Raw genomic sequence first — 16,319 nt, 5'->3', positions numbered from 1 at the left:
AGAGTCCAGAAGAGACGTAAAAACTTTCTACTCTTTTCCAAACATTCATCCAGAAGTCCTTTCCCTCTTGAAACCATTCTGGTCAAAATTCTTGGTAGTTATTTTGGTCTGCCAATAACTATCACCTCACAAACATCAAAGTCATTATTTTTAAAAAATATTTTATTTATTTATTCATGAGAGACTGAGGGGCAGAGACAGGCAGAGGGAGAAGCAGGCTCCTTGTGGGAAGGTCCCAGGACCCTGGGGACCATGACCTGAAGGCAGATGCTCAACCACTGAGCCACTCAGGCACCCCTCAAAGTCATTACTTTGCATATTTACAATAAACATTTAGACTTGTCAACAAGATTGTCTTTTTAAAAAAAATATTTTGTTTAGTTATTTCAGAGACAGTACAAGCATGAGCAGGAGAAGGGGGAGAATGGGAGGGAGAAGCAGACTCCCCTCCCAGCGGGGAGCCCCATGGGCTGGATCAGGACCCAAGGGGAAGGTAGACCAGGAAGGTAGCCGCTCAACCTATGAGCTACCCAGGCGTTCCAGCAAGGTTGCCTTATGTCTACATATGCATGATTTTTAAAGGTACAGCAATGTTTCAAAGGCGGAGAGGTTTTTGTCGTAGATCATAAGCTGGACTGCTTCTATTTAGAATGTTTTCTTTAAAAAAAAATAAACGTAGAAATCAAGGTTGTAACAATGGTCATTTTTTAAAAATGAAGGCTGAGAAAAGTCTACCTTTCAATTTCTCCAGAGTTTTATTAAGTGAGGGTGCGGTAACTCATGCCAGTTCCAGCTCCCTGAGCGCGCTGGCATGTGCCACACTTCCTTTTTCTGATCTGTCTCCTGAATCATCTTCAGACTCAACACGGTTAGTAATCCTGTCCGCTGAAGGGCAGATTTGGTCTTGACCAGCCCGACAGTCACTCCCCCTAAGGCCACTGACTCAGGCTTTTCTCGGGTTCTTGTTTTCACCAGCACTTTGTCTCTATATATGGTAATAGCGCTCACACCGACCAGCCGCTTGCCTTCCTAGGAGGCTGGCCAGGGAAATCCACCAGGGGGACCTCGCGACTGCCGTGGGCAGGGGTGCTTTGTCTTCTAGTAACGGTGAGTCACTGAGGAAAGCGACTCTTGCCCCCCCGCCCAGGCAAGGCGCGCGGGTCTGCGCAGGGCGGCGGGGGCGCAGGGCAGCATCCCCACCCCAGGGCTGGCCGCGCGCCTCACCCCAGCCCGCTCCCCGCCGGACCCCAGCCCGACCCCCGCCGAACCCCCGCCGACCCCAGCCCGCTCCCAGCCAGCTCCCAGCCCGCTCGCGGCGGGATCTCAGCAGGCTCCCAGCCCGCTCCCAGCTGGATCCCAGCCGGGTCGCTCCCCTACGCCGGGGGCGGGGCTGTCCTCCCGGGAGCGCGCTCTCAGGCAGTGGGTGCGGACAGTGGGTGCTGCAGTTCTCCGGCCCTGATCTAGGTAGGGCACTGCCACCCCCCACCGCCCGCCCCATTAGAGGGAGAGAGCACGGAGGAAGTTCAAGGGAGGAAGCAAGCACATGGGAGTCCCACTCTATGCAGGCAGAACTCGAAATAAGCTGTACGCTTTTTCCTAGCAAAATTGGTCAGGAAAAACCTCAGGTTATTCACAACGACCAGAGATTTTAGGAAATGAGTAGAAGTAAGTCTTGAGTAGGAGCTTATTAGCTTTAAATAGCTGTCTCTTGATTTTTGGAGGAAAACGAAAACCTATCTTCAAGCTGGATGTCTAAAAATATTAGACTTAACCAAGGGAACTAGAAGTAGAATTTTCACCCACATTTCACATTTCGTACTAAAAATTTATTTTACTTTCTAGATGTCTTTTTTTTTAATGATTTTATTTATTTATTCATGGGAGACACACAGAGAGGCAGAGACACAGGCAGAGGGAGAAGCAGGCTCCCTGCAGGGATCCCGATGTGGGACTGGATCCTAGGACCCCAGGATCACAACCTGAGCCAAAGGCGGCAGATGCTCAACCACTGAGCCACCCAGGTGCCCCACTTTCTAGATATAACTAGAAAGCATATAGGAGGATATTGAATGTTGCTAAAATATTAAAAACTAACGTAGATGTTTCACAGGCTTCAATAGACTTTTAAGTTTCTTTGGGGTAGATGTGATAGCTGCTCTACAATGTAAAGGTAAGATTCACTGTAGTGTGTCACACAGAATAGACACAAGGACGTTTACTACAACCATTTTTACGAAAGGTGTTGATGAAAGCCACTCTTCCAAGCAATTCCATGATAAAGTCGGGGTTGAAAACCACTATCAACTTCTTTCTATTAAGTTGATTAAGTACAGTTGTACCCGGAAGCAGAAGAATAAACTGAATGTTTCCTTAATGTTCCTCAGCGCTGGGGCGTCAGGGACTCCGGAAAGGGTGGCATGATCAGGACCACCCTTGGTAATGATCATGTATGACTTTTGAGAATAATCTCATTGCTATTCATCGGGACCATTCCTTCCATCTACAAATTCCCACTGTGCCCTTCCCACCTGAATTCTCCCAACCCTGCCCTGCAAAAATGAATGAATGAATGAATGAATGAATGATGCATTATAATCAGTATAGTTTCATTTTATAACGTCATCATTACCACTTTCATTATTTGTTCCCTCCACCATTTCCTACCTGGCCAAAACAAAACAAAGTCAATTAAACAAAAAACTTCAAAAACAAACAACTACCCAGAAAATCAAAGTATGCATACTCAGTTATGAATAAACTGAAAATATCCTCCCTCTCTTTTCAGTGAAATGTAGATAGATGTAAGGTATAAAAGTTGTGTTTTATCATATGAACTTAGAGGACAAACAGAAAGGTGTGAGCCATAGTGCTTCCTTTTTCCTTTTTTTTTTTCTTTTTGAATAGAATGGAGAGAATGTAGCTATTGTCTGCCATCTAGTGAACTAAGTTGGAATTGTGTCTTGCCACTAAGATCCAGTAACTAAAATTCATAAAAATCATGCACTGATTCAAATAAAGATGGATGAATTCTCCAAACAATTGTCGTTCAAGCTTCAGAGATCCACACGGTAGGAAAAATCAATGACAGTGGTAATCAACTCCTGCTGAACATTTATGAAACTGGAGAGCAGGAGTTGATGTTAGAAGATGGAAAGAATCAAGAAAACCCACTTACAGAACCATGTCCTGAATAGCTGTTCGTGGTGAGGAAATACTGTTGTAATTGTTGAATTGACTGCATTCAGCAAGCTGTGTGGAACGATGACTTGAAATGATCCCCCAATAAGTAAGGCAAATGAAATAGTGCCAGTGAATATTGTCTTTCAAAGATCCAGTCTCAAACACTTGCTGGAATTTTTAATCCATCTCTATCCCTGTGTCCAGTCATCTGGTCTTGCCAGTTTTTTTTCCTTCATAATGTTTCCATTCTCTCTCCACTTTTTCTATTGCCACTATTAAGAGTGGGCAATAGACTTTTCCATACTTACATACTAATTACCTTATAGTCTTCCTTAAACACTGTTTACTGTGTCACTGTTACTTGAAAAACCCCTGGTCCTCTATTTCTCTTTGTTCTTCTGTACCTCATCCACCTGGTTTCATTGTTGCTTTAATCAGGGGTCATCCTCTCTGCACAATTTCATTTCCCTACTCTTCCTGAACATTTTGCCAGTCACTTTATGGTCCCTTGAACAGCCCTGCTCATTGCTGCCTTCAAGTCTTCGTTGGTGCAGTTCCTTTCATGAGAAATGTCTGTCTTTGCTTCCTCTGCCCAGCGAACTTTGCTTCACCTTTCAGGATCCAGCGCATCTGTGGCCCCTCCCTGGGTACCCTCTCATGGCCTTTGAAGCCTTGGGGGAATTACAGATTCTATTCTGTAGGCCAGCACTTGTGCAAATACTGTCTAATGGTTTACCATTATTTCACAAGTTTCAATTCCTCCAAAATCTATTGTGAAATGTTCCAGGCCAGGTATTATTTCTTCACCCTTTTCAAGCCCCCCTCAGGGTCAACACTTCTGGGAGCACTGGGAACTCTTGGGTACTTGCTCATTGGTTTTCTTTGTCCTCAGCACAATTCTGTGAGGAAGAATGGAGCTGGTGCTGTTATTTCCATTTGACTAATGAGGATGGAGTGGCCCAGAGCACTTGCAAGACTTGCTCTTGTCAATGACAGTGACTGGACAGGGGCTCTGGGGGCTCCTTTTTTTCTAGAACTTCTCTTGGCGCATTTTGCTACCATTGGACTGGTAGTAATAGATGAAGCAATGCATTAAACCCTTCTTTATTTTCAGCTACTACATACATTATGTTTTTATAGGTAAATGTCCTAAGCTCATAGTGTAGGAAGAAGCCAAGCAACAGATTAGAATCAGGGTGTGTAGCTGTGTCTCCTGCTTGGCAATTTCGGTTCTTTCTTGGTGGTTATGCCACATTTTCAGCCCACACCCATTTGACCTGTTTGAAAACCACAAACTGGTTCCCTGGGCAGATATGACATTCTTCAGCACAGCTCTTGGATTAAACGATTTGTTGGGACCCTTAAACAACTATGGGTCCAATTGTCTCCTGACCTCTCACCTGCCAAAAGGAATCTTGGCACACCCAGGCTCACACTGCTGCTAAGCAGTAAAAGTCCACTACAGCCAGTCTATCTTAGCCAGCGTTGTAAAGAAAAACAGGGAGGATTTCCAGATAGTTCCAACTCTGGCCACAGGATGGATTCATTTTCCATCCTTTGTGCACCTTGGGTGACTCACCAGCACAGTAGCAGAGTGACTTCTGCCTCCATTCCCAGATGTATAGCTAGAGGTCCCTCCACTGACGCACTCTCTCCACAGCCTGGTTAGCTTGGTGGGAAGACTCAGTAGCAAAATGAAAATGTCACATCTACATGCAGCTAAGCAGTTCAGAGGGATGGCATTGCCGAAATTTGTCCTTATTAAATATCTGGAAAACAGATACTTAGAAGATTGTTAAATGATTCTACTAGCTTAAAATAACTATGTGCATTAATTGAACAAAAAGCAGTAGAATAAGGCTTAGACTGTTTAAAGTAAATCTAAATGAATAAGTTGTAACCAGCAACTTTTATAGCTGCATGTCTGAGGAAATGATCAGAATTAATCTAAAAGTATCACGAAATGCAATATTATTACCTTTATCTAATGCTAACGCTGTTAACACATAAAAATATTATTTTCCAACTGAGCTATAAAAAACCTTTATGATAATTAGTGGTAGGAAATTTTGACCTAGAAATTAGATCAAGAAGTTTTAATTTTGCAAGATTAATCAGTCCTAGAGATCTACTGTAGAGCACAGAGCCTGTAGTCAATACTGTATTGTATACTTTTAAAAATTTTGCTTAGAAGGTGGATTTTCTGTTAAGTATTCTTATCGCAAACATATAGATAAATAAAGAAGGCAGGGGGAAACTTTGGGAGGTGATTGATATGTTTATGGGATAGATTGTGGTGATGGTTTCATGGGTGAATACTTATCTCTGAACTCCTCAAGTTAGATACATTTACTATGCATGGCTTTTTGTATGTCAATCATACCAATAAAGTTTTTTTTTTTTTTTTTTAAAGAATTACCTCCATCTAGAAAACTTCCATATAAAGCGTTAGGTGCAGAGTACTCATGAAAAGCCAGTTACTACCACGAAAGAAGTCCCTGTAGAATAATGACATCCCTTTCAAAGCACACAAAATATAAGCACAAACTTCACTGCCATCAATCCTCCCAAGAGGCCTGAGAGAAGGTAGACCAGCTATCCTGTCCCTGTTTTTCAGGCTTAGAAAGTTAAATGGGCTTCAGGCCTTCTATGCCCCATCCTGTGGTGGTGGTGGTGGTGGTGACATTGTGGGCCTGTGACCTGAAGCCAAGCCTTAGGACTTCACATCCATTAACTACCCATATACCAATGTGTTAAGATACAAACTCTTATCATGATATATTATTGACTATGCAGCTCCCAGAATATGTTTGCAGAGAAAATTACTGTTCCAGTCTTGTGAAAATTTGAATGTTTCCTGAGCAAATTTCTAATGTGGCACTTTGGAAAAAAATCCTTATAAAATATCTTGTACTATCGATTTTCACTGTGTGAATCACCCAGATTTTATGAATCTTCCTATCCCTTTTTTTTTTTTTTTAATTTTTTTTTTTAATTTTTATTTATTTATGATAGTCACAGAGAGAGAGAATGAGAGACAGAGACACAGGCAGAGGGAGAAGCAGGCTCCATGCACCGGGAGCCTGACGTGGGATTCGATCCCGGGTCTCCAGGATCGCGCCCTGGGCCAAGGGCAGGCGCCAAACCGCTGCGCCACCCAGGGATCCCCCTTCCTATCCCTTCACACAAAACTTTGTTAATGAAGAAGACAGAGGACTGAAATCATGACCAATAAAAGGGTCAAAGACATCTGGAAAGACACTAGCTATCACAAGTAACTAGGATCAGAAACCCTGCAGCCCAGAATATCTCATCAGTTAACTTTGGACACAGTCCTCACAAATCAGTATAACCCAAGAATGTGAGGTTGGACACACAGGGGGCTATTGCTTATCTTTGATTCTTCTCAAATTTATCAGAAACTCTATTCTGTAAGTTCCGGATGCAAACTACATCATTTCTGCTTAATGTGACAGATTTGCCCTGATAGATGGTATTGACATCCCATGATATATTGGAAAATCAGATTTTCTGCTGAAAAAAATCCTGGATAGGGTTTTGGAGCAAGTCAACTCAGTAGAAAATACTGTAATGACTTTTCATGTACTATGGCTCTCGTTTCTGATTTCTTGAGTGCCTAGGAGAGGTTATTGCCTTGGGAAATGAAAGCTTGATTGATTAGAACAGAGACGTGCCTTTTAAAAGATGGAAATCCTGGCCTTAAAGGATCACATTCAGCTCTCCAGAGGGAGGCTGCCCTTATAATTCTTTTTTCTCCCTAGGCAGTTGTGATTCTTTTTTTTCCCCCATGCCTTGAAACAGCAAATTGTGGAAGATCACACTGTGTGAATAGTCTTGTGTGACTTGTTTGTCCCTCAGGTCTAGGTCTGGAGATTATAATCTGTTAGTAGAAAGCTGAAAAAAATCCACAAAATACAGGCAAAGAAAGACATGTATTGTAATTTTGAATGATGTCTGCAGGAGGGTACTCTCAGTGGGAGTGGCCATTCTCTTATAAAAGTTAAGAATTGGGGATCCCTGGGTGACTCAGCGGTTTAGCACCTGCCTTCCGCCCAGGGCGTGATCCTGGGGTCCCAGGATTGAGTCCCGCGTCGGGCTCCTTGCATGGAGCCTGCTTCTCCCTCTGCCTGTATCTCTGCCTCTCTCTCTCTCTCTGTCTCTCATGAATAAAAAAATTTTTAAAAAGTTAAGAATTGAAGAGTAATAGTGGCTTCACAGAATGTCACGGTGTGCCCCTTGACACACCATCCATCTAACTATAACTGTGACTTCAATCTGATTTAACTCAGTTTCCTTGTGTTTGATCAGCATGCCACAAATGTTGGGCATTCTCTACCCTTCTCTTGAAGTAGACATTAGGCTGCTGGTCTGGACCGTTCCTATCTGGAAGGTGGTGATATATGTGTTCAAGTCCCTTCTAAGTCAAACTCTAAGTGGCTCTAAGGCAAAATAAAATCTTACATTTCAATGGCACATGGAAGCAAACTGGATGCTCAGAGATGTTCTAGGCAGGGAATTATTTTCATGTTCAACCTATTATAAATTGGCACTTCCATAACAGGTCAACCATTTGGTTTTTCCCTTTTATATGTTACTTAATTTATGTGGTTTTGGTTAGACAGACTCTGCAGACATATGCAGTTCTGGAAGTGTAGAGGAGTACAGGGTGAATAGTTACTCTCCTTGCCATCGTCCTCCATGGATACAGTTTTCCCTCTCTGGTGACATCTGTTTTACCCATTTCTTTGTTCTTCCAAAGATAGTATGTATGCACACATACAGAGATGATATGTTATATGTACATTTGCCTTTTCATACAAATTATTGTGTATTCTATCCTCTATTTTTAAATATAATAGTATGATTTTGAAGCTGTGTCAATATTTTTGACTGCTGTATAGTATTCCATTTTATGGCTCTGTTATACTTTATTCAGTCAGTCCCTATTAATAAAGTTGTAAATTGTTCCCAGCCTTTTGCTGTTACAAACAACTCTGCGGTTGACATCTTTGTACATCCATCATTCACATATATAAAAATATATTTGGTGGATAAAGTGGATATGACAGATATTATTTTTGTCATAATGATATATTTCTGATTTTTTTGATGCTTCTATTTCTATCTCTCACTATGTGTTTTGTCTTTTTTTTTTGCTGATAATATGAAAGATTTAAATTCTTTCTCTGATAGTTTGTTTTTATAAGAATGTAGTGTACTTAAGACTTCTATTTCTTTGATCAGCAGTGTTTGACTCCATACTGTATCGATGGTGAAATCAGCAATTTCCTGTTCTTCTTCCCAGTATTCCTTTCCAGTAGCTGGTTTTGATTTGTATTATTTTTCTTAATGCTTATATTTGAATATTTTAAAAAGTAATGTTAATGGCTTATCAGCTTTGATGCCTGGCTGTGAATGATAAGGAACACTCTACCTTCCTCTTTATATCCCTTTGCCTTTGAATTGTGTTGTTTATATAATGTTTCCATTGTTAGGAAATTTTTTTGTCTTGGATATCCAGGACTTTATTAGGATGACGACGGTCTGATGTGAGTTTTTTCCCCTTGAATAAGAAGTGCCATTTAGAATTTAGATTCCAGTCTCATTAATTCTGGAGCTCATGAATGTGTCTTCTTTATTGATAATTTATCCCCAATACCTTCCCACTCTTGTTTAGCATCATTTCACTTTCTCACGCTTGTTGGCTACGTTCCTCATGTGCTCTCAGCAGTGACTGTTCTCCTTCGTGCTGTGTTCAAAGTTACCCTCATATTTCCTCGAGGGTTTGTTTCATCTATTATTTCCCTTTAGCTTCCCGGAGCCCTTGTAATCCAATGAGAAACACTTATTTCATCAATCAATAGCTCCATTTCCCTTTGTGGATTCATAGTAATGTACATACTTGATGCCAATTTCTGTCTGGTCTGTAGTGCACATTTCTGGTGATGCTTTCTAATTTGTCACCACTGCCCCCTAGCCCCCACACTCTGTTCCATTCCATCCTTTCTCTAAATCCTATTATGATCCCATCTGGTTATCACTCATCCTCACCACAATGGGCATTCTGAACAAGCTGCAGGTGGTGGTTAAGAAGCAGGGATAGAGCTTTGTAAGTCATTGGGAAGTTCCTCCCAGCAGAGCCATGTACAGGAGTGAATTCTTTCAGACTTCTTCGTGCCCAACAGAGATTGGCAGCACTGTTTGCCATGCTCAATCTCTTACCTCCACCTTGCTTCATGGATGGATGAGATAACCATGATTCATCATGCAGCTCTGCTTCTCATGTTTCTGGAGGACAGAGGGAAAGGACAGTTACACCTTTATTCTGCCATTTAAATACTGGAAGTCAGCTGGTACTTTTTAATTGAGTTTAAAAACAGATAAAAGAGCAATGGTCTTGAGGCAAAATGAGCCATCTCTACTGCTATTGGCTATGCAACTTTGGGCAAGTCTTCCAACCTCTTTGAGCCTGTGTTTTGTTACCTGTTAAATAAAGATGAGAATAAAGCCTGTGTAGCTTGACTCATGGGGTTGATGTGGAGAATAAAAGCATAAAGGATGTGAAAGTACTTCAAATTGAATTCATTATATAAATGTAGGTTATGCCATGATGAATAACGATTATATTAAAAAAAGAAAACTCATCAACTCTTAACATCCATCCGCTGACTTAAAACTTTGCAGGCTTCAGAATGGAGGAGATTCAAGACAGTATTTCATTCACTCTGGGACATCCTTTTATTTCTAAGGAGAGATTTCAGATTTTAAAAGGATGTGCCCTTCCAAGGAATCGTCTTAATTTTAAATGGTCCCCCAAAAAATCCCTCATAATTTTTATTATCCACTTGCATCACCCTTCTTTCCTTGTTACTACAGCTTTATTTGTAGGAAGCTTTTAAGGTCCAAAAACAAATAACCTTAGAACTTATCAACAATATCTTCAAAAGTCAGCTTGGGAGAATACTCTAAAAATCTCAGAAAGAATTTTATGTTCTTCTCTGAAATGGCATTCTCAAAAAGCCCTATTACCAAGAATTTGAGTCTCATTCAGTTTGCTGAGTATTTGGCACCATAACAACTGATGAAGAGTTTCTTATAGTTCCAGAACTATTTCATACTAGAAAACTTAATTATCCTATGGCCAAAAACATTTGTTGATGGTTTTTATTTTTTTATTTTTTATTTTTTTTAATTTTTATTTATTTATGATAGTCACACACAGAGAGAGAGAGAGGCAGAGACATAGGCAGAGGGAGAAGCAGGCTCCATGCACTGGGAGCCCGACGTGGGATTCGATCCCAGGTCTCCAGGATCGCGCCCTGGGCCAAAGGCAGGCGCTAAACCGCTGCTCCACCCAGGGTTCCCTGTTGATGGTTTTTAAAATTATCATTCATATGATATGCTTCCTCAGTCCACGTATTTCAAATATAGATGAAGCAACTATGTCCCTTACAATTTCCTGAGTGTCTCAAGAGATTCATAGGGACTGGCAAGGTGATTCTCTATTTCAAGCACCGTTTTTAATTACAAAGGGTATACATTTCAATAATTCACCTTCAATCATTCCACAAATATTGAAAAATGCCAATTCTGTTTCTAGAGCTATTATATAGGTGACTGGAGATATACACACCAATGACAGAATTTAACATTTATTTTGAATTTAGGATGTGCTAGCCATTGCATGAAGCATGTGTTATCACATAAAATCCTCAAAATACTCTCATGTATTAACTTTTGTTGTTGTAATACACAACATCAATACCTCTGTGGATTATAACAACAAGTATTGATTTCAGGCTCACATTACATTGGGGCTAGAGGTTAGCTGCAGCATTTCAGGCCTGTGCTGGCTTCTACATGTGTTCTCATTCTGAAAACCAGACTAAAGACAATTTCTGAGACAGCAAAAAGGCTGGTGGAAACTTGCAATGCTTCCAAAATTATCTTTTCAGTCATGACAGATGTATCATTCATTTGTGTCCCTTTGGTCAAAGCAAGTCACATAGCCAGTGGAGCGAACAAGTATATTCCTTTTACCTAGAAGGCTGGCAATGGTAGTGAGAAGATAAATAATCAAAATATGTAATTTGCCCCAATTTGCTCTTCTGCCCACAAAATGCTCTCACCTCTCCCCCGGATACTTAAAACTACCAGGCACTGGGCTCAGAGGCCAAGAATCTCATGAATATATATCATGTCTGCTTGCTGCATTTCTTGATTCAGAGGCCCATGAACTAAAGTGAAAAGTTGTCCTCTTCCTCCCCCCAAAGCAATATAATATAATAGTAGAGTAGGGACACCTTCATAAAAGATTGGAAGAGTGGGTGGTACATACCCGTCACTGGTTAATAGCAGTCCTGATGTTTCACTGAGCAGAAATCGCAAGCTCCTCCACCCTGATGGCAGGGAATGTTCCTTGATTTGTTCCAGTTATGTTTTCTGGGAGTCATTTCTCAGCCTGTTGTTCTCCACGATGCTTGATTGGACAGCTCTTCCTTCTCCATTATCCTCCATGGCCTTTTCTGAAGTGAATATTGGAAAAGATGCCATTTGTGACTGAGAAGCTATCTTAGACTTGGCACCTGTAGAAGATTGGAGACCCAAGGGTTATTTTATGATTTGAATAGTTATAATCTCTTCTAATCCAGGTTGCAAGTGCTTTGGCAATAGATTTCTCTGCAAAACTGTTTTTCTTTTTGATCAGTTTGATTCCACTAAATTCCATGTAAGTCAATACCCATACCCATTACTTTTTAAGAGATGCTTTCATAGGTACTTTGATCTTATCAAGCTTCAGGTGAACAGCGTCTTTAGTTTCTTTTCTCTGAGCCATTCGTCTAACTGGGATAATTTACTAGGGCCATGTAATATAATCAGTAGATGACAATGGGTGTGTGGGATCTGTGAGCAGTCTTTGTCTTAATTTGAGACTCTTTAACATGTTAAAAATGAGAAAGTTTCCATTTTCAACCCTAAACGTTCTGGAATTTCTGGATACTTGTAGCTCTGCTGGACTCATCTGGACTCGGCTCCTTATGTCTTCTCATTCCAGAATCCAAGATGAAGTAGAAGACACTCCATGAGCCTTGATTGTCTCAGGATGAGGATCAGAACACACAGGCTGGTGGGAACATGCAATGCCTCTAAGAACCTCAGCTCAGAAGAGGCAAATGGCTCATATATTTATGGCCCATCTTGTCAAGTCACAAAGTCTCTATCCTCAATCAGTGGGATGAGGATGCCTACAGGGAAAAGTGGAAAAGAGGAAAAGGAAATGGATAATTGTGGACAAATGATACAATCTCCATGCCTTATGAGGCAGATATTGCTATAACTCTCCTGATAGAGAAGAAAATTGAAGCACGGAGAGGTTGAGAACATCATCCAAAGTCCTACAGCTTCTTAGTGGTAGAGTCAAGATTTCATCCTGGGGAGTCTGACTCCATGGTGTGGAATCATTTTCTAGATTCTACCTCTGGGAACTCTCATTTTTGTGGCATGACCTATATCATCTTGTCTAAATTCTCAGCAGGCTTTAATAAAAGCAACTTTAAAGAAGACTCAAATATGGCAATAATAAAGCTTTGAAAAGTGCTGTTAGAGATATCTTCAAGAAATAATTCATTAAATTGATGCCAGTTGTAACTTGTGAAATCATAAAGCTCAATGCAGTTGTAACTTGTGAAATCATAAAGCTCAATCCAAAACATGATGGTAACCTTATCACAGCATGTTCAATAATTGGATCCCTTCAGAGGAGCTCTCAGCTTCCTCTCAGATTTATTAAGCTATACTTTTACCCAGAATCGGAGAATATAAAAACTTAAGGTACCAGATAGTGAAATGAGTTCAAATTTCTGAGTGTTACATTCAAAGACATTTTTTAGGACAAATTACCCCAAGTCTTTGGATTCAAAAACTCTTTTTAAATAACAGGTCAGAAAACAGTGATTAAAGCCATGTTACAAGCTCATCATAGCAAATGTTAGAATTCTAATTGAGGTGTGCTCATCCTTGACTCTTCACCCTTTTCTTACTCTCATTTTTTCGGAACCGGCTCAGATTTTCCTGGAAGAAGAATTTTCTGTAAATTGTATTCCAGATTTATCTCCTGAGAGGCATGGAGCTTAGACTTAGGCTGAAGCTCCCAAATACTCCCTAAATAAATTCTTATTTTATATATGGATTAAACCAAATTAAAATCAAGAGTGGCCTTGAGGAAAGAGTCTCATGAAACACAACAGACACCCTGAATGATGTGTACAGGATGGGAACAGCAAGGGGAGAACTGACTTGGTTTTATGGAACTGGTTCTGCACTTCCATATGTATGTGGTCAATCAGGGCTGGAAGACTGGGGGAACCACCAATAAATTAGAGTCAGAGTGAATCTGGGGCTAGACATATGCACCAGAAGTCCTTCTGGAGAAAAGCAAGCTAGCACCATTGGTATTTATCCATACACTGAGATATATCATGTGTGAGCAGCTACTTTTCCCCTGAGAATTTCTTCACCCACTGAATTAGGATAGTTTGACTACTAGAATGGATGATCTCCAACTCCTTGTAGCTTTAATGGAATAGAAAGTTTATTTCTCATTGAGGTCTTAGTTTAAGTATTTGGTGGATGGCCCCCATGCAGCAGCATTGACACTCTGGATCCTTCCATCCAATGACTCTGCCATCTTTGGAGTCTGAGAGTCCTTCACCAGAGGTTTCTGGAACTGGCATCTGTTGCATTTGCTCGCATTTCATTGGCTAGAACTCAATCACATGGCTCCATGTAACTGTGTGGGAAGCTGGGAAATGTAATCTTCCTGTAAGGTTATTATTAATTCTCTATTAAGGGAAGTGAATGGGTTTGCAGAATGCGTTACCAAGCCTTGTAGAAGGGAAACCCCCTACAGGTAAAAATCAAGTGATGTCTTTGTACTGTGAAGAAGAATGTGGCTGTTAGGTCAAGGGGGTTCTCTGCTCTTTGCTGAAAGTTCTGAGTCCTTAGCATCTGGTACACAGCTTTTCATGGTTCAGCTCCAACTTGCTTCTCTGGTTTCATCTCTTACCGCTCACTGCCCAGTCTCCACCTTCCCTACCACATACACCTAACACTCTGGCCAGATCAGACTACTGGCTATTCTTTGAATGTGTCACATATATTCACACGTTTAGGCCTTTGCAAATGTTGTTTCCTGTTTGAAACACAACTCACCCTCCACCACAAGAACTGGGTCAGACATCTTTTTTCTATGAGACTTTCCTTGAACTCCCTCCCACAGGCCAAATTCATTATCACCTTACTTACACTCCCACAACATCCTATATACTACCTTCTTATAACTTACTATGTGGCATCTTTCTTATTTGTTTACCTATATGTCTTTCCCCCTATACTGTAAAATAACTGAGTGAGATACACACCTGGGAGTCCCGAAGTCTCTCAATGTCTCACTGGAGAAACTCTCAGTGAACATAAGTTAAGAATAAGCCAGAAGTTTGGAATACAATAAAGCCACTGAGTTTTATTTAAGAAATGTTGTAAGCTGTTTGGAAATATGTTCTAGATGCATTATTCACCTCTGGAGAAATACAAAAGCTAAAAGTATAGGTAATGCATTTCTGAGGCCAAGATAACCATGATGTTGTGTTCCTTGCACTGCTTACCATGCTGCTGGTCTGGGTGCATGGAAAAGAATAAAACAGCTCAGTAAGAGTCTCTGATGAGATGCAATCTCCACAAATTTGTATGGAGGAAGCCTCAAGTTTTGGAGAAGTGTAGGAAAAAAATAAGCTTATATGAACATTTCGTTGCATGGTCCCTGCAAAGGATGTCCTTTCTTGGGGAACTGTGCAGAGCTCTGGGCCGAATCCTGCTGAAGCTTACTTGGAATCCTTCTTTCCCAATAAATGGGCCTGAATTTCCACCTTACCAAAGTCAACACAGACAGCTACGGTTCAAAAGAAGGTTTTCCATTACCATAACAGATTGCAATAAAAAGCATTGGCAGAGCCTCTTCCTCTTTATGTTGGCATTTATGGCTCTAGGCTTAGTAATCTTCAGGGTAAAATGAGTTCACCTTTTATTCAGATTTTTTATTTTCTGCACTCACTCTTCATTTCATGTAGTTGGGTTTATATAAGCTCACAATCTCTCTTCTCCCTCTCCTGGCTCTGATTCCTCAAGGCCTCAGGCCTTCTAAAACAGACTTTCCTAGCAGTCAGTGCCATGGTTATTGCTCCCAGTTCTGTTAAAAATAGACCTTGTTCTGCTGTTTCAATCCTTAAAGAATAAGAGGTGAGGTCATTTTCTGCTTGGAAAGTTGGAGAGCCGATCCAGACTGACTATGAGTGATTGGCACTAGCACATTCAATTGCAGAAGAAACAGGTGTTAAAGTGACTTCTCCCATCCTATTAAATAGCCTTTTCATACACTGATTCACAGACGTATTTCCGTTCTCATGACTGAACAGGCAACCCTGTAATTTGTCCGCTCCATCCATTTTCTCCCACCCCTCGGAAACAGTTTTTCTTCAATATCTTCCTCCATGGTCTATTGTCTCTGTAAGTTTCTGCCCAAGGTGAGTGGTAGAGGGAGGATCTTATAAAATCAAACAGCAAAAAAACCAACAGGTATATAATTGACGAGGACTAGCACTGGGTGTTGGGGTTCCTCTTTCTGCTTTCTACCTGCTTTCTGACAATAGCTTCAAGTTACTAAACCCTCACATCTCAGAAATGACTCCTTCACAACATTGGGGGGAAGGCAGGGGAAAAGAGAAAATTGAAAGGGAAGAGAGAGAATTCTTAAATGAATGTACCAAACACTAGAAATAAGGAAAGTATCAATTAGGTTTCTTTCAAGTCTTTCGGCTGTCATGTAATATAGTACACATAGGATGTGTGGAAACCACAAAAGACTTGAGCAGCCTAGCTGTTTGCAAAACTCCAGTACAAAAATCAGAGTTAAGAAGACAGCTTCAGCTGTAAGCCCCAAGATTGGGCAAATGAGGACAGAATGGAAAAAAAAAAGGTAGATTTTTGAGAGATCTGGGTCCTAATGTCAGCTTTATTATTGAACATATCCCTGGCTCTGAACAAATTATTTCATTTCTTGAGAC

The 16,319-nt window shown here is 40.8% G+C and overlaps 2 long non-coding RNA genes across 3 annotated transcripts in view; both read left to right on the top strand.

Moving 5' to 3' along the window:
• Positions 1 to 16,319, top strand: part of LOC119876044 — a 134,939-nt gene that overhangs the window by 14,672 nt on the left and 103,948 nt on the right. The window lies entirely within an intron of this gene.
• On the top strand, positions 960 to 12,804 carry LOC119876043. The gene is made up of 2 exons (XR_005355157.1): positions 960 to 1,107; positions 12,257 to 12,804. It is a non-coding gene; the product is annotated as an uncharacterized LOC119876043 (long non-coding RNA).

The sequence above is a fragment of the Canis lupus genome, chromosome 2 (assembly GCF_011100685.1).
Source record: "Canis lupus familiaris isolate Mischka breed German Shepherd chromosome 2, alternate assembly UU_Cfam_GSD_1.0, whole genome shotgun sequence".
Lineage (NCBI taxonomy): Eukaryota > Metazoa > Chordata > Mammalia > Carnivora > Canidae > Canis > Canis lupus.
This window is presented reverse-complemented; position numbering and strand designations above follow the sequence as displayed.